Raw genomic sequence first — 20,245 nt, forward strand, 5'->3', positions numbered from 1 at the left:
TATTGTCATATTTCTAATTATTCCATCGTTACCCTTAACTTATCTCTACTTTCACCACATTATCCCACATCTTCCAATAATTTCTAATTTCCACTAAAAACTCACAATTCTACTATTTCACATATTTTATTATTATTTAATTATTATTCTATCATTTTAATGAACTAAACTACACTAATATCCCATAAAACCAAGAATATCACATAACACAAGTTATCACCAATCAATTAATTAAAAAGAATTTCAATCAATTAAATAATTAAATAAAAGCAACGAAAATTAAATTAAATTAATTAATTGAATTCAGAGTATTACAACTCTCCCACACTTATAGAATTTTTTCCCTAAAAAATTACCTAAACGAAACAGCTCTGGATAAAACTCTCTTGAGGAAGTATGTTCTGGATAAGAGCTTCAGAGATAGTGTATGTGTATCATACAACTTTCACCAAGATGATATTTTTACCTCTCAAGTGTTTCACTCCTTGCTCATCGATCCGTAATGGTCATTCCTCCACAGTCAATTTATCTTTCATTTTCACATCCTCAATTTGAATCACATGAGATGGATCTAGAACATACTTCTGAAATTGAGACACATGAAACACATTGTGAAGATTCGAAAGAGATAGTGGTAAAGCAACTCGGTAGCCCATTTATCCCACTCTCTTCAAAATATGATAAGGACCAATAAAATTTGGCATGAGCTTTTGAGATATCAAAGCATGACCAACACCAACCACTAGAGTGACTCTTAAGAACACATGATTTATCTCTCTTTCTCTCTCTCTCTCTCTCTCTCTCTTTCTCTCTCTCTCTCTCTCTCTCTCTCTCTCTCTCTCTCTCTCACAAAATTCGAGTGTCTTTCTTCTTTTGTCATGATAACTCTTATGTCTTCTCCGCGATGCTTTCATCTTTTCTTGAATCATCTTGATCTTCTCAGTAGACTGCTGAATGATTCCTAGTCCAAGTACAACACTTTTACCATAATCATACCAAGCACAAAGGTATCATACACCTTCTACCATACAACACTTCAAAAGGGGCCATTACAATGCTATAATTTAAACTATTGTTGTAGGTAAAATCGATCGATAACAAATAGCTATCCCAATTACCTCATTGCACCAACACGCAAGCTATCATCAAATCTTCTAAATACTGTATTGTCCTCTCTGTCTGACCATTTTTGTGTGGATGATAAGTAGAACTCAGCTGCAACCTAGTTCCCAAGGCTACCTGAAAACTCTCCTAGAACCTCAAAGTGAACCTCATACCTCTATATGAAACAATACTTGAAGGAATACCATACAAACTGACAATCTTCTCGATATATACCTCAGCTAACTTCTGCAACGGAAAAAATGAATTTTATCAGAATGAAATGATCCGATTTAGTCAGCCTACCCACCACAAACCAAATCGAATCACTTCCTTTATAAGTATTAGGAAAACTCGTTACAAAATCCATAGAAATGTTGTCCCATTTCCACTCCAGAATACTTAACGGTTTCATCAATCATGAAGGCTTCTAATGCTCAATCTTTGACTTATGACAAGTCAAACAAGAATACACAAACTATGTAACATCCTTATTCATATGTGGCCACCAAAACATCTTCCTCAGATCTTGATACATCTTAGTAGCACCAGGATGAATACTCAAACCACTTATATAACCTTCCTCGAGAATCTTCTTCTTAAGCTTTGGAAAATCTGGTACATATACACTATCTCTGAACCTCATAACACCATTCTCATCAGTTCTGAAATCCACCTACTTACCTTTATCGATCAACAACAATCAGTAAATCTATCTCAAGTTAATATTCTAACTCTCTCTAATCTCTTTAGGAAGACCACTAGTCAACTTTAGCATACCCAACTTCACATTTTTAGGAGTCATCTCACACACCAAACTAAGATCTATGGACTGCTCAATCAAATCCAATTCTCGAAGCATAATCGTCGACATATTCAAAGACTTCCTACTCAAGGCATATGCTACGACATTGGATTTACCAGGATGGTAACTCAAACCAAAATCATAATCCTTCTGAAATTCAAGCCATCTCCTCTGTATTATGTTTAGCTCCTTCTGATTGAACAGATACTTCAAACTCTTATGATCATTGAACATTTTAAATCTAGATCCAAACAGATAATGCCTCCAAACTTTAAGCACAAACACCATAACTACCAACTTTAAGTCATGGGTAGGATAATTCCTCTCATGAACCTTCAGTTGTCTCAAAGCATAAGTTGCAACTTGAAAATTATGCATAAGAACACCACCTAAACCCATCTTCAAAGCATCACAATGCACGACAAAATATTCACTTGGATTCAAAAAGATCAAAACTGGATCTGACGTCAATTTCCTCTTGAGTTTTGAAAACTCTCTTCACACTAAACATCCCACACATAAGCTTGACTCTTTTGAGTCAATTGAGTCAAATACAAAGCTAACTTCGAAAATCCTTCTATGAACCTTCTATAGTAACCATCCAAATCCAAAAAACTTCTGATTTCTGTAAATGACTTTGGAGTCTCCCACTGCAACACGACATCGACCATGGACGGATAAACTGATATACCCCCACTAGAAATCGCACGACCAAGGAAACTCACTTCACGCAACTAGAAATCACACTTGGAAAACTTCACATAGAACTTTTTCTCTTACAAATTCTGCAACAGAACTCTCATATGTTTTGCAAGATCTACATCTGTCTTGGAATACACTAAAATATCGTCGATGAACACAACCACAAATTGATCCAAGTAAAGATGCAAGATCATACTCATATACTCCATGAATACACCTGGCCCATTAGACATTCCAAACAACATCAGTGAATACTCGTAGTCACCATATCAAGTTCTAAACGCAAACTTTAGAATATCTTCTGGCTTTACTTGAATATGATGATAGTCTAATTGCAAATCAATATTACTAAACACACAAGCACCAACTAATTAATCCATTAGTTTATCAATTATCAGAAGATCATACTTATTCTTGATAGTAACCTTATTCAATTTTCGATAATCAACACACAACTTCACGCAGCTAGAAATCACACTTGGAAAACTTCACATAGAACTTTTTCTCTTACAAATTCTGCAACAGAACTCTCATATGTTTTGCAAGATCTACATCTGTCTTGGAATACACTAAAATATCGTCGATGAACACAACCACAAATTGATCCAAGTAAAGATGCAAGATCATACTCATATACTCCATGAATACACCTGGCCCATTAGACATTCCAAACAACATCACTGAATACTCGTAGTCACCATATCAAGTTCTAAACGCAAACTTTAGAATATCTTCTGGCTTTACTTGAATATGATGATAGTCTAATTGCAAATCAATATTACTAAACACGCAAGCACCAACTAATTAATCCATTAATTTATCAATTATCAGAAGATCATACTTATTCTTGATAGTAACCTTATTCAATTTTCGATAATCAACACACAACCTCATGCTACCATTTTTATTCTTAGCCATAATAACCAGCGCTCCCCACGGTGAATCACTAGGTAAAAAAAAACTTCTTCTCAAGCAGATCCTCTAATTGTTTCTTTATCTCACTTGGATATGAAGCAGAAATTATGTAAGGTTCCATCGACACAAGACTAGTACTAGGTACTAAGTCTATGGCAAACTCAACCTCGCAGTCTGGAGGCAAATTACTAACATCGTCTAGAGAGACACTTGGTAAATTACGCGCAACTGGTATAACACCAATCACAACTTTGCTTCCAGCCTTTAAAGAAATGAACATCATAAACACATGAGCATCATACTTAAAGGACTCATCCACTTGATTAGCAGACATAAACATAATATTTTCACCTTCTTGTAACTCTGGAAATAACATAGACTTGTCAAAATAATTGATATGAACACGGTTGAACTCCAACAAGTTCATTCCCAGGATAACATCAAGTTGAAATAATGGTAAGCATACTAAGTTAATATCAAAGTCCTTACCATAGAAATTCAAAGGGAAATTCAAACAAAAAATCCACGAAGTAGTCACCAAACCATTAGTTATGGTATCAATGACCATATTCCCAACCAGAAGACACTTTTAGATTCAACTTTCTAGTACAATCAAAAGATATGAACGAATGTGGCATACCCGTGTTAATCATGTCAATAAGAGAAACACCATTAGTAAATAACATACCTCGAATCAAGTTATCAAATCTAGTAGTCTCCGTTCCACTCAAAACAAAGACTTTCCCTCTAGGCTGAGCCTTCTTTGGTTTCTGGAAATGATTACTAATGTGACCTGGTGTCATGCCCTCAAATTCACCCTACCTTCATACAATCTTCATAACCCTAATACATAAGCATACATCCGTCACACATCATTTCATGTGCATCTGTACCCATAATGATACACAAACTCAAGGCATGGTGTTCATCTAAGGAGCATCAAGACCCTTTAAACATGTTGAGTTGTACCAACCTCACCTTGACCCTAATCTTCATCCTCAAGCATTCTTGGACCTTTTAGGATCACTCAAACATCTCACTCACCTCCAAAACCCTAATTAGATGATGAGCCCTCATTGAAGACATGTGAAGATTCATCTGGTCACCAAAGGACCTCAACCATAATTCTTGATCCTCAATGACTTGTACAAGTTCTCCTTCATTTTGTGCCTTTTCCATACCTTTGAGGACACCTAATATCCAAACTTTTCCATACCACAACCTCTTGAACATTTCAAAATATCTATTGCACCCCAGAACCCTAATTTGTCTGACTATGGCTCTTGATGAAACTTGTGGTCCAAGAAACCCTAATTTGTGTAATCTTTTGATTCTATGCCTTGCATCACTTGATCACCTCGTCACTCATCACTCCATTCACCTTTAATTAAAGTCATTTTCAACCATAATCCATCAATCAAACACCCATTTCATCCATGGTACAATTGGATGTTTGGTCTTGAAATCTGAACTTTCAATGCATTTGTTTCACCCATGGACATGACCTATAATCATACCACAAGACCCCGAGGCTTGTTTCCCATCAACTTATGACCATTTGAGCTCAAAACATTCATCATGGTGCCTTTAAAATCAAGAAAACTCAAAATGGAATTTTTAGGGCATGATGGTTGGTCACATTTTGGCAAATTTGGCCTAGCATTTAGTCCAAACCCCATAACATTTTCACCTTTCAACCTTTTGATGATCTTATTTAAGTTAAATTTCCTAATTTAATTCCTCTTAAACTTTGTTTCAAGGTCCAAGACCTAATTCATTTAGCAAGGACCTCAATTTTTGGATTGGTCAAGATGCATAGTCATACCTAGAATCATGTCCATGACCTTCACTTTACCTCAATGCCATTTCCAAACCACAACTCCTTTTGACCTGGTTCTTTTTGCAAATGTTCAGGGCATGTCAAAGAACATTTGGAACAAGTTTACTGCAAAATACATGAGCCAATTTTATTTGGCCCAAGTTCAAAGTTGGTGATTCATCATGGTGCACACCTCAGACCAACACTTAGGCAGATTTGGCATATTGGTGCATTAAGTCATCAAACTCTTGTGTTCTGATCCCATTTGACCCAAAACATTTTGCAAAGCATTATGTGACAAGAATGCAAGTCAACTTGAGTGAAAATAGGTCACATGCAAACCCGAGTTGTGCATAAAAAAGAGTTTTTTCCCAAAAGAGCAACAAACCAAAGGGACATCAACACTGATTAATCCTTCATTTTCCCACCTAAAGCATGCTAAGTTTCAAACCAACTAAGTGGAGGAGAATAGCAGGCAAAAGAATATATCACACTTGTCTCACAAGTCTCCCATTTTTGTCATTTTTGGGCTACACCATTTTCTGAAGGAACCTACTTCTTTCTCCCTCAAAACCATCCCAACACTTTCCCTATAAATAGGGGAAGGCGTTCCATCATAAAACCAAGCTTTTGAAGCCAAGAAAACCCTGCTGCAAATCCAACTTTTCTCCTTGAAAACAAAGTTTTGGTTTTGAAGTTTCAAGTCATTTGAATCTTACTTAACCACCCATAAACATTTACACAACCTCCTTCAAGCTTTCTGAAACACTAAAACTAGTTGAAACCACCTTTACCAAGCTATCCATACTCATCAGAACCTTCATCAGAAACTGATTCTGGTAAGGTAGTTGCACCCACCATTTTCACTCAAACAAGTTACCATCTTACTCTTTTCCCTCTATAATTCTAAGACATATGGTCTAAGCTTCGATTTCTCCATAATCATCATTTACTTTTAATTTTAGGTTAAGTTTCATTTCTGAGTTCATGTAAAATACTTCACACTCAGAGCCAATCAATGGCTCATGAGTGTGGAGAAGACAACGATGAGGTATATGGGAGTTGGATCCATGGTTGGTTCCTTCTAAAAACACAAGTTACATAAGTTGAAATTCGAAGGTTGAAGTTTGAAGACAACTCAGTTGTCGTTGGCTTGTGCGTATTTTGAATTTGAAATAATCTGTTGTCATGTTCTCATTGGCTGCTTCACGCGCGTGTTATTTTTAATGTTTGATTTTAATATTTTATTTTCTGAAGCTCTTGTTAATCACCATAAGGCGTTTGGCCAAGTGGATGAGGGTTTACCCCATGACTCCAAGGTCAGGGGTTCAACCCCTAACACGCCCATGTTTATTTTTCTCTCCCATATTCCTTTTCATTTTCTTAGTTTCTTATTTTTTTTCTTCATTTTCTTTCATTTTATTTTTTTCTCCACTTATATTTATTTTAATCAAAATATTTTGTGAACATACTTGACTTATTTTTTGACCATTTATTTTATTCCACACTTTGTTTATTTTATTTTGACTATTTAACTTGACTTTTTGTGCCTTTGTTAATGATGATTGATGAAGTCTATTAGATCATTAATTTGGTTTCTAGGGTTGATAAAACTTTCAATACTTCAAATATATTAATGAGTGGTTAATGGATCATTCATGATACTTTGAGGCATTGATAGGTTTCCTCTCTTTAACCATACTTAGTTCATTTGATGCACAGATGAAGCCATACTTGTGATTCTAACTTGTTGATCCATTTGAATTGGTTTTTTTCATTAACTACTAACCTTCTAACACTTATGTTTCAATACTTAACTTATAGATTATCCACGTGTTAACTTGTGATCTTTGGGTGATACAATCTTCTATTTGTCAAATCATTGATAAATAGACTTGGGGTTGTATAACTTTCATTGGTTTAAATCTATTTTTAGATGATCATGGATCATCTTCAATACTTTGCATCAATGATAAGTTATCCCTTAATTCACCATATTTTGAGCCCTTTGACCCATGGATAGATAATCCCTAATTGGTTACTTTGTACATTTAACGAACCACTAACTATTGATTGTTAACAATTGTTATTATAATCTTGTTATTATTATCTTGTGATTTATTTTATGTCAACTTCATTGCATTGTAATTTATTTTCAAGCACTCATCATCATCATCATTGTGTATATCTTCTAATGCATATCTATCATTGTTATTTACCTTTTGTTATCATAATAAAAATAAACAAAAATATGATAAAACTATAAGACAAAAAAGATGCATTCATTTGTAACCAATCTTTGGACTTAGAAGATTTCATTTAGGACCCTTGCTTGGAGACCTTGCCCTAATCTCTTGACATTTTGCCTTAACTTGGATTTTCATCTGTAACTTGCAAACTTATTGTAAGAATGACATCATGACACTATCTTAGGGAGACATGACTGTAAGACCATTATCCACTTGTTAGCTTACATCACTTTTTCACACAGAGGGTTTTCTCTTGGCCTACCTTACAATGATACCCTTTATTTTCTTGTTTGGTTACCACGTAAATATCCATGTACGTCACAATTTCAAAATCAAAAGCAATAAACCCTTGATCCAACATCAAGTGGAATTTTTCATAATCAAATTTAAAAAAACAAGAAAAAATACGACTAGTATTGTGCGCCACGAGTCTTAAGTGGTGAGGAATGAGTAAGGATGGAGCTCTCCTATCCTTACTCTGATTATTTTGGACACAAGACGCTTGGTTGTCTAGAATATTCGCCTCCTCCCATAGACTTTAGTGCAATCTAATCACAAAGAATCTTTTCATAAACCCTTTCTCAAGGTAAAAACTACACAACTCATCAAACTCATTTTTGTGCCTTAGGGCATCACGCGAAAACCCTTTTCTCAAAGGTAAAATCAACCAACCCACAAACATTTTCTACTTCGAACTATGAAGCTCTGATTCTTCATCACTCGATGAATGATACATAGGCACAAGGAGTCTAATCCTTGGCGAGCACAATAATAAAAAACCCAAAATCTCATTCTTTCACACTCTTTTGAAAATAAAGCAATAAATAGATAAATACCCATGCACGCAAATAACTTAAATGGTTCCTATGGAGTATCATGGATGTGAGGGGTGTTAATACCTTCCCCTTGCATAATCGACTTCCAAACCCAATCTTGGTTGAGAGACCAATCCATATCCGTATGTACACTCCCTTTGTGTATCACCTTTTTTGTGGGTTTTATCGACTATTTCCCCTTTCCTCTCCTTTACGAGGAAATTAAATAAGATTCGGTGGCGAATATTCTCTTTTTTCTTTCTTCTCCTTCTTGATTGGGGAAAGCCATTCTTTAGTTACAGTCTGTCCGATTTCACTATCTGAAAACCTCGGTTGCGACACCTGGTTTCCCATAGTTAAAGCAAGTCAGAATATTGCTCTTACAATCAGCTATATGGTGTCTTGGATTCCCGCACTTGAAACATTGATGACCATAACTCTTGAATTCACTAGCACGATGACCCATCCCTCCACAACTAAAACATATGACAGAAGCAGGAGTGCCTCCCCCACTTGTCTCTTTCCCACATGAAGTCTTCCACTTTCCTTTATCATTTGGAGTCTCATACAGTTTTCCAAGATTTTGATTTACACTTATTAACCAACACAGAGAACTGACGAATCTCTTGATACCTGATGAATTTATTGATCTTTGAACCCAAGCCACTCTGAAACTAGATACACTTGGAACCCTTAGCTCCTACCCCATTATAATACAAGAAGAACCTAGACAACTCCTCAAACTTTGCATCATAGTCAAAAACTCTCATGTTCCCTTGTTTCAGCTGAAGGAACTCGATCTTCTTCTTGCTACGGGAATTAATGGGAAAGTACTTCTCAAGGAACTCACTTTTGAAATTTCCCCAAGTGATATCGGTACGTGCAACCTCAAGCCTATGACGCGAATTGTCCCACCAATAATTTGTTTCCCTAGCCAGCATATGAGTACCAAACAGAACCTTCTACGCGTCAGTGCAAGCCATCACACTGAAGATCTTCCCAATGTGTTGCAACCAAACCTGATCGCCTTCCTAATATCTAAAACTTGCTCAGCCATCTGAACTCGTCTGCCATACCATTCTGATTCTGCAGCACATGATTCTCTTGACCCATCACATGAGCTATAGCCTCCAAAGCATCAGCGATTGCGCGATCATTTCTTCCATCCATTTCTCTGCACACCAGTAAACAACCATTAGAAGAAACATTATGTTGACATTGTATATACACATGTCACATACCAGGGAATATATAATATCACAAAACCTGGCCGGATGGACCAACCATTCTCTGATACCACTATGTAACACCCTAAACCCCGGGTCATAGTTTAAAAGAATAAAATAATCATTTTAGGATGCTACTTAAGCATAACATGCATACTTTCTAATTAATTCAAAACTTGCAGCAGAACTCAAAGTAAATAACATAAATTCATTTGTCTCTTCAAATGAGGGACTTAATGAAATTAACAACATTCAAACATTAACTTAAAATAAAGTAAATGTCTCATTCCCCGATGTTATAGATCAGCATATTAAACTAACTTAATAGCGACCAACGATAAAATAAACGAAGAAAGCTCCAAGGTCATCTTCCAACTCACAACAACACCTACTCCTCTTGAGTATATGTACAAAAATGTATAGAGCAACACAAAACAAACAAGAAAGAGGTGAGAATACACTCAAATATATTAACGGTGTAAAAGAATGCAATGGTAGCTTAAATCACATAATCAACGACATACATTCCATTTACACAACAACACAATAATTCAATTCATATAGCCTTTATGTATGCAATGTGACTCACTACTCAATTCTATGTATGGGGTACCAATTTGGACATCAGAAGTTTGTAATTAATCTCCTACACTCAATAATGGTTCCTCATTTTAATCGGGTCCCCACTTTTGAACCCTGGGTTCTCACTTATGAACCCCGAAGGATCACTGGTTCCCACTTTTAAACCTGTGACTCGCCTCTTTTAACACACTAACACAAAATGATGCATGGCATACAAGTAATGAAATAAAACTAGCACTTATGGTTCCACCTCTAACAACAAGCAACATGCAATACAACATTCACAATAGTCCCTACTTCTGAACTACTCACCTCAACACAAGCAATTATAATTATATTCACCACACATAATTATATTCATAACATCATAACTCACACGTATAATCATATATATACAACACATAACAATTTTCGCATAAAATTATAATTCACCACTTATAATCATCCAATTGTTACGATTATTATTTCATCATCAAAAGAATCCTCATTAATTAATTAAATTCATCAAAACACCAAAACAACATTGAAATCCGAACTTATCACATTAAAATCGGTCCCTAATGGCCATGACGACCAGGTCGTCACCTGGGTGACGGCCGTCACCCAACCCATAACTATTTATCTTCACAAGCCCTCACCCCTATGACGATCGATAGGAAAATCCCTCCTATAGACCATGACAATCTCCCCGTCACACTGCTGAGACCGTCAACCATTCTAGACGCATGACGGGTAGACCATCACGCTCGTGATGCCCGTCATGTTGTTGCAGAAGGTAGCATTTGTGTTTTTTCCATGGGAGCTCATTCAAAGCTCTGATTTTGACCCCTGGCACTCCACTTCGCACATAAAGCAGTAGATGTATATTATACAACAATCGAAACATCATATACGCATCAATTATCATCCAATTTTATTAATTATTCACAAATTTAAGATTATGTTCATAACACCGAATATACAATAATGACATTTATAATATCCAGGTTCATATCCATCCATCCTGCATAGTTTCTAGCAATATACAGAATCTGAAATTATACATTAAATATGACAATTAGCGTGGATTTTACACAATCATCATCAAAACTTATAAAGGAGAACAATGGAGAAAAACTTAGAGGAAGGTGAGGATCCATCTCTACCATTCATATATTAACACATATATTCAAGTAGTCCCCCCTTCCCCTTACCTGAATTTTCAGCAACTCTTCAAGCTTTGGCTATGGTGTTCTCATTCTCTCTTAAGCCCTTGTTCTACACTTCTCACACTTGCCTCCTCTTTCTCAATTTCCAAACTCTTACGTACTGACAAGTTTGCCTCCACTAACCCATCCCATTAATATTAACCTAATTTCCATGTTTCTAATTATTCCACCTTTACCCTTAACTTAACTCTACTTTCACCCCACTATCTCACTTCTTCCAATATTTCTAATTTCCACCCAAAATCCACAATTCTATTATTTCTCTTATTTTATTATTATTTTATTATTATTCTATTTTTTAATAAAATAAACTATACTAATATCCCATAAACCCAACAAAATCACATAAGAGAGGTTATCACCAATCAATTAATTAAAAATCATTTTAAATCACTTAAATAATTAAATTAATACAACAAAAAATTAATTGAGTTCAGGATGTTACAATGTGCATTAGCCCTGTTGCGCTTCATAACTTAAGATTATTTTATGTCCTAGAAATTTTTTAGATAGGGTTGTGCCTTGGGCATGCTACTTTGGCCTTTTGATGTTTAATTGTGCCGCTGTAGGCTATATGTGTGTCGGGATTTGTATGTTTTTTGTAATCTTCTCTGATTTTCCTTCGTTCTTCGTGTTACATCCCTCTCCTTGCTTCTTTATAATAACTTTCTTAGTAAAACACTACGAAAGTTGCCTGGTTAGGATGGTTTTTGTATAGTTTGGTGTTTTCCATTATTCTTCGAATTATTTATTAAAACCTACAAAAAAATGCATTAATAGTAAAAGTACACAAAAACATCAATTTTAGGTGTTAAAAACATAATGTGAAGTACTTTAATCAATATCATATGACCTTTTTAACTACTTTCCAATGACCAAAACTAGGTAACTCAAGTATCTCCCGAAAGCATTTACTACAAAAGCAATATCGAAATAAATACAAACTTGAGCATACATTAAATGGCCAACAATGGAGGCATGATAGATTTGAATCATTTTGATTGTTTCTTTATTATTTTATTACATTGTGAGTTGGATAATGTTTCACTCTTTTAAATAGGTTTAAGTGATTTTTTTATAAAGTTGTTGATTTATAAATATCAACAACTTTTTTACATTAATGCATAAATATAAATAGATGTCACTGTCAATGATTGAACTCTAGATCAGTAGGTTACACCTATTTAACTCAACTAAAATATACTAGTTATATACTAGTTGAAGTACTTCATCCACCTGTAACACCCCAAAATTTGCCCTCCTCATTCATGCATTCATTTTTAGGTCATTTAACATTTCACATTGCATTTCATCATGTCAATCGGGATTAGCTCTAAGAAGCTTGAACATCATCCAGGAAACTTTATGGGTTCTATTTAGATGATCAGTCAACACAAGGGAAGGACTTGAGTTACTTCCAACAGGGGTCTATTCATCAGTCAAAACGTTAATCTTGAAGGAGCAAAAGTTTGTTCATGAGATGTCATGCTCGCTAGGCGAGCAGAATGGGTCGCCTAGCGAGTCCCAAGAAAAGCCACCAGAATCACCTACGCTCAAAGGAATTTCTTGAACTGTCATGCTCGCTAGGCGAAGCCCACGTGTTTTAAAATTAAAAAAAACCAAAAAAATAAAATAAAAAATAATAATAATAATAATAAATAAATAAAATATAACAGAAAAATTTTGGACTTGGGCCTCTCTCATTTTAGCCCATAGGTCCACAAAAATCAGGTTATAAATTCAAAGTTTCAGTGAAACAAAAGGTCATTCTATTCCTATTACCCTGGCTGGAAAAAGATAGTGAGAAAAGAGCTAACAGAGTTCAGAGCAACCTCCAGAGACTGAAGGGAACTCATCTGCAAAGAACCAATTCCATCTCATAAAAACCCTCAGATTGCTTTGCAAACCCAACCGGGCAATTCAATTTCATTCGATCTCTCCAGTCAGGTTTGCCTTATTCCCATTACTTTAGGCTTTTAATTTGAATGCTCTGAATGTATGAGGTATTATGGGTGAATTTGATACCCTTTTGATGCATGTGTTTGACAAGAGGTTTAGGCCTCCTACCCTTGGTTGCTTTTTGTGAGCTTTTTGTGAATTTTAATGGCATGATTCATGTGGTTATTTGATTTGGGGGCAACTCTTGATTACCCTATCTTATTTCTCTAACCTGTTTGTTGAGTTTTTTTTGTGAGGGCTCACATGACTCTTGTAGAGATGGCCTGGTGTTCCACTTTATTTGTGGGATACCACCTGGAGGTTTATTCCGATTACCTGTACTAACTCGCTTTCTTTGATGGTGCTAGCGTGAGAGATCTCTGGGTTTCTTACCTCTTTATTTGTTGTTGCTTCGGATCTTTATTCGTGTGGTAGATCTCTTAACCCCTTTTATCTTTCCCGCATTTTACTACTTTTTGCCTAAAGACCTCCATGGAGAGGCAATTGAGGGATAAAAGGGATCAATAATCAATCCCCCGTTATTCAGTGCGTCATTCTTTAAGATCACACTACGTGTCGATGCTTTAGAACAAAAACCCCAGATCTTTTGTCCGGTCAGTCAGTGGAGAGGGTTCCACCTTTCTGAAACCCCACTTTTTGTCATGAGCTCACCCTGTCCAGGGTTAAGAGCTATGAGGTCTTACCCTCATTACCCCTTTTGCATGAGCGTTCCTAAACACCAACAATTCATTGATTTTTCTTCTCCTAAGAACACGTTAACTCCTTCTACTACAGGCGAGTAAGTCTCCAAAGGTCGAGCATCCGATAGATTGCGTAGTAACGTCGTTCACCCTAAAACACAACCCTTACCACGTAGTTAGCCGAACTACGACTTTCTCTGATTCTCATTCCAGATGAGATACGTAGGCATAAGACGCGATGTCTTAGCGAGCACACTCCCCCTAACCCTTAGGCAGCCGAGCTACGAAGACTCTGATTCTCATATTCAGATGGGATACGTATGCAGTGGATGCGACATCCATGCGAGTCATTTCCTTTTGACCCCTTCTTTTAGTAAATAGTACATTAGATAACCCACACCCTTTAGACAAGAACTACAAGAGTGGATCCCGTAGAGTACTACAGATGCGTAGGGCTGTTAATACCTTCCCTTCGCATAATCGACTCCCGAACCCAAGATTTGGTTGCGAGACCTTGTCTTTTCCTTTCCTTTTTCCAGGTTTACTTCGAGCGTTTCCTTTCCCTCCTTTAGGATAAATAACACACGGTGGCGACTCTTCTGTCCTTTTTCTTTTTCGTCAGTTGTTTTTTTCGCAGGTAGGTTGTGACAGCTGGCGACTCTGCTGGGGACCCTGGTTTCCCTAAGCGAGTCCCTCCTAGCTTTTGTAGGTTTCTTGTTTGTTGGGTGTTTATTCTTTTGTACAGTTATTTATTTTTCAGCACTTGTGTACATATCATTGTTGTGTCCGTTGGCTTTGTTGGTTTGTTTGTTGGGATGGGATGTTCCACAAGAGGTAAAAGGCCCAATACACAGGCTATGAGTGAACTTTAGGACACCTAGGAATAAAGTGATTCATGGGAAGCGGGTGGTATGGCGCCACTTAGCGGAACATGGCATCATGAGCAGTTCAGATTCTAATGAGGTATTATCGTTACATACACCTGGTGTGCATATGATGATATTCTTGAAAGGATTGTTTATCCTGCGTTTCTCTTGACCTTACCCTGGCCTGGATTACACCCGTGAGTAGGGCGGGAATGAATCATTTACAGGTACTGATGGTGACTTGTTCTGTTGGTGACTATTGTTCGGTTCTTGTTGGTGACCGTTGGTTCTGAAGTATGGGTTCTGAGTTGATGACTGTGTTCTATGGTTCCCGGTTCTGAGTTCATGCCGAAGTGCTGATCCTGTATTATATTACTCAGTGGGTTTCTCTCCAGGCAGTGCAACCTGACAGATGTTCAAGCGGATCCAACAATCCTGATTGACATACCTTTGCATTGCATAACATCATCTGCATATTTGCATCCAACATCTCATGCTTATTCATTTGCGGGGTATTCCCTTTTTAAGGGGGGTGCCTTAAAATTGAATAAGCAGCGCATCGCATACCATGCATACTAACCCTTGTTTGTTTTGCAGGTGTCACCGCAGTGTCTAATGTTTGTTCCCTGTCTCAGGCATTATTGGTCCCAAGCGAGTCCACAGGTACCCGACCAAGGAAAATCGTTCGCAACTAGCCATGGACCAGGTACAGAAAGTGCTGGCTGATATGCGTGAAAGGATGGATCAGTTCATGACATTGATGACTGGTATGGCAGAAGGCCAGGAAAAGCTGAGGGAATTGGTTGAGCAACCGAGGCCCGATCCAGAGGTAGAGATACCAAATGCTGAAGGAAACCCTGGTAACCCTGGGAATGCTGATAACCCTATGAACACTGGTAACGCGGGTAACGCAAATGCTGATGGAAACCCGGGTAATGTTGGCAACACGGGGAATGTTAGAAATGGTATTGGCGGAAGGTACAATGTGAATCAAGGAATTCGGATTAACGGGTGCCCCGTTACTGAAGATTATCATCAGTATGATCAATTCTCTATGCACGACGAAGCCCATGAGATCACTCGCCGTATGGATGAGCTTGCTAAGAAGCTCAAATCTTTGGAGTCTCAAAATTCCTTAGGTTTTGATGTCACAAATCTTGGTCTGGTTCAGGGAGTAAGGATTCCTCACAAGTTCAAACCCCCTACTTTTGAGAAATACAATGGGGCTTCTTGCCCACGCACTCATCTCCAATCTTATTTGGGAAGGTTGGGAGCTCACACGGAAGATGAAAAGCTGTGGATGTACTATTTTGAAGACATTCTAACTGGAGCTTCTCGTGAATGGTATTCTCATTTGTCTCGTACTACCATCAAGAGCTGGAAAGACTTGGCAGAGGCTTTTGTCAGGCAATATCAATACAACTTGGACTTGGTTCCAAATCGGACCTTGTTGCAAGGAATGTCTCAGAATGCCAAGGAGACCTTTAGAGAATATGCTCAGCGTTGGAGACAAATTGATGCGTCCGTCTAACCCCCTATGTCTGAAAGGGAGATGGCGGACATGTTCATGAACACTCTTCAAGGCAATTATATTGAGAGATTGGCTGCTTTCCCGTCAATCAGCTTTGCAGAGATAGTAGTTGCTGGAGAAAGAATCGAGAGTCTGTTGAAGATGGGCCGAATTCAAGACAACAGTGCTTCCAACACCGTTTGCTGGTAACGGTCAACAAAGAAGAGAAGGCGAGACAAGCGCTGTGTATGCCAGCAGAGGCAGGGGCAGAGGACGCCCTAATTATTATCAAGATCAAGTGGCCGCAGTCACTATTCCTACACCTGCTCCTCAACAGCAACTGCAGTATCATTCGCAACAGCAACCCAGGTACAACAATAAACAACAAGGAGGTAATCCGGGTCAGCAGAGACACTATCAACAACGTCCAAGACAGACGGACCAGGTCATTGAGCCAATCCCAATGCCTTATTCTGTGTTACTTCCCAGGCTGATTGACATGAATCTGGTTACGTTGAGAACTCTGGCCCCACCAATCGATCCCAATAATTTTCCTAGAGGTTATGATGTCAACGCCAGATGTGCTTTTCACTCCAACGCACCTGGCCATACTACAGATAATTGCAAGGCCCTCCAGCTAAAGGTACAAGATTTGAGAGATGCCAAGGCTATCAATTTTTCTTCGACGCCTAATGTTATCCAAAACCCGATGCCAGCCCACGGCGGGCAGAGGATTAATGCTGTTGATAGTGGGGAAACTTTGAATTTGGTTTCTGATGTGAATAAAGTGAAGACTTCGCTATCGGTAGTCAAAGACCGACTTTTGAAAGGACAGATTTTCCCGGGCTGTGGGGGAGAGTGCGAAAATTGTCAAGCTGCCGAGAACGGATGTGACAGTTTGAGAAGGGGTATTCAGCAACTGATAGATGAAGGTTGTCTTCAGTTCGATCAGACCCGTCCAGTGAAGAATGATGTGTCGACAGTGACGTTTTATTTCACTCCTGAAAAAATATATGTTCCCGAGAGACCCGCTCCGACAATAATATATTCCCCAGAAAGTACAGAACCAGCAACGGTGAACATCGAAAGTCCAACACCAGTTACAATTTACTATGACAGCCCTCAACCAGCTTTGTTTAGTCTGGTCACCATCACGGTGCCAGGACCTGTTCCGTATGAGAAAGACAGTGCTATCCCGTGGCACTATGGGGTTGATATCTACTTCCAAGGGCGGAAAGTTAACAAGGAAGACACTGACATTGGTAGCTCTGCTGTAGACAATGTTGGAGGGGTTGGTGGCTTCACTCGCAGGGGACGCCTATTTGCACCATCCACATTGCGCGCGAATACTGAAGCTGAGGCAGCTGCCAAGGCTAAAGGAAAACAGATAGACACCGAAGAGGTTACTACTAAGGAATCTCCTCCTAAGACCGCATTCGAGAAGGAAGTGGATGAGTTTATGAGGATTATCAAGAAAAGTGACTACAAGGTAATCGACCAGCTAAATCAGACACCCTCAAAGATCTCCATTCTCTCACTATTGATGTGCTCTAAGGCGCACAGAGCAGCCTTGTTGAAAGTACTGAATATGGCCTATGTTCCACCAGAGATAACTATTAACCAGCTGGAGTCGGTAGTTTCAAATGTAAACGCTGGCCATGGGCTAAGTTTCACCGATTATGACCTGACATCTGAGGACAGGAATCACAATAAAGCCTTGCATATCACAATGGAATGCAAAGGGGTGGTGCTTTCCCATGTGTTGGTTGATACAGGCTCTTCTCTGAATGTTCTTCCAAAGAAAGCCTTAATGAAGTTGGATTGCGATGGCATCATCCTGAAGCCAAGTAACTTAGTTGTGAGGGCTTTTGATGGCTCTAAGAGATCTGTCTTTGGCGAAGTTGAGTTTCCAGTTAAGATTGGACCGTAGGTGTTCAAGAGCACCTTTTATGTGATGGATATCCAGCCTGCCTATAGCTGTCTGCTAGGTCGGCCCTGGATTCATGTTGCCGGTGCTGTTACTTCTACTCTCCACCAGAAGCTCAAATATGAACTAGAAGGTCAAGTCGTCACTGTCTGTGGTGAAGAGGATATTTTTGTTAGCCACCTGTCTACGTTTAAGTATGTGGAGATGGATGGTGAGATGCATGAGATGCTGTGTCAGGGCTTCGAAGCCATAAACATCAGTGAGGTCACGCCCGAAGCTGTCTTTTCACCTAAGTCTGAGAAGGTCGGGACTTCTATCTCTTCATACAAGCAAGCTGTTGAAGTGGTTAAAGCTGGTAATGCCCAAGTCTGGGGCAAATTCGTGGAGCCAGTCATCAAAGAAGACAAGTTTGGATTGGGGTTTACTCCAGAGTCCCAGAAGAATGAAGCAGGTACTTTCTCCAGCGGGGGCTTGGTTTCTCCCCACGTTGTCAATGCTGCAGATGAAGACAAGGCTGACAGCGACTGTGACTTAGATAGCTGGACTCGCCCGTGTGTCCCGGGAGAAAAGCTCAACAATTGGTTGTCCGGGTTACTCTACTGAAGGAGTAATTTTTATTGTTTTCCTTTTATTACATGCATAATAAAGTCTTACACTTTGCCCATGGTGTAATGACTCATCTGTAGGGCCATCCATTTAGTTACATTTCACAATTATTTTCATCATCAATAAAGGACAGCTTTTGCAAACAATTTTGTGTTCTCTTTCTTTCAATTATTTTTACTTTTACGAAAAATAGCAATGTTTCTTTTTCATTTTTTCTTCTTTCCAAAAATCTCTCATTCTAAGGTAAAGCATGATCCTCCATCATGCCGAGATGATCACCCGGATCTCACTGCTAACAACACTGTTATGGCCAAGTATGACTTCGACAATCCTATCTATCAAGCCGAAGAAGGGGTTGAGGAAGATTGTGAATTGCCTAAGGAGTTAGCCAGGTTGTTGAAACAGGAGGACCGAGCTTTTACACCTTATCAGGAGGTGATTGAGACTATCAACATTGGTACCGAAGACGACAGAAAGAGAGGTTCGTGGCTTTCTGGGCAGATTGAATTACATTTCAAGGTTCATATCTAATCGTATAGCCACATGCGAGCCATTGTTCAAAATGCTGAGAAAAGAGCAAGAGGTCAGTTGGAATGATGATTGTCAGAAAACCTTTGAAATAATAAAAGAGTATTTGCAGGAGCCTCCGATTCTAATGCCTCCAGTAGAGGGAAGACCCTTGATCATGTACTTAACTGTGTTAGAAAGGTCAATGGGTTGTGTGCTCGGTCAGCATGACAAGTCAGGTCGAAAAGAGCATGCAATATACTACCTTAGCAAAAAGTTTACCGACTGTGAACAAAGATACTCACTGCTCGAGAAAACTTGTTACGCTTTGGCATGGGCTGCTCGCCGACTAAGACAGTATATGTTGACTCACACAACTCTATTGATATCAAAGATGGATCCAGTCAAGTATATTTTTTGAAAAGTCAGCGCTTACCGGAAGGGTTGCTAGGTGGCAAATAATACTGACATAGTATGACATCCAATACATTTCACAAAAAGCCATCAAAGGAAGTGTCTTGTCAGACTATCTTGCAGAACAACCGATTGATGATTACCAACCTATGAGGTTCGACTTTCCTGATGAGGACATCATGTTTCTCAAATCGAAAGATTGTGAGGAACCACTCCCGGAGGAGGGGCCTGACCCTGAATACAAATGGATTATGATGTTTGATGGGGCGGTCAACCTCAATGGTCGCGGAGTTGGTGCAGTGTTGATCACGCCAGAGGGGGTTCATATGCCATTTTGTGCCAGAATAACTTCTC

Source organism: Lathyrus oleraceus, chromosome 3 (assembly GCF_024323335.1).
Source record: "Lathyrus oleraceus cultivar Zhongwan6 chromosome 3, CAAS_Psat_ZW6_1.0, whole genome shotgun sequence".
Taxonomy (NCBI): domain Eukaryota; kingdom Viridiplantae; phylum Streptophyta; class Magnoliopsida; order Fabales; family Fabaceae; genus Lathyrus; species Lathyrus oleraceus.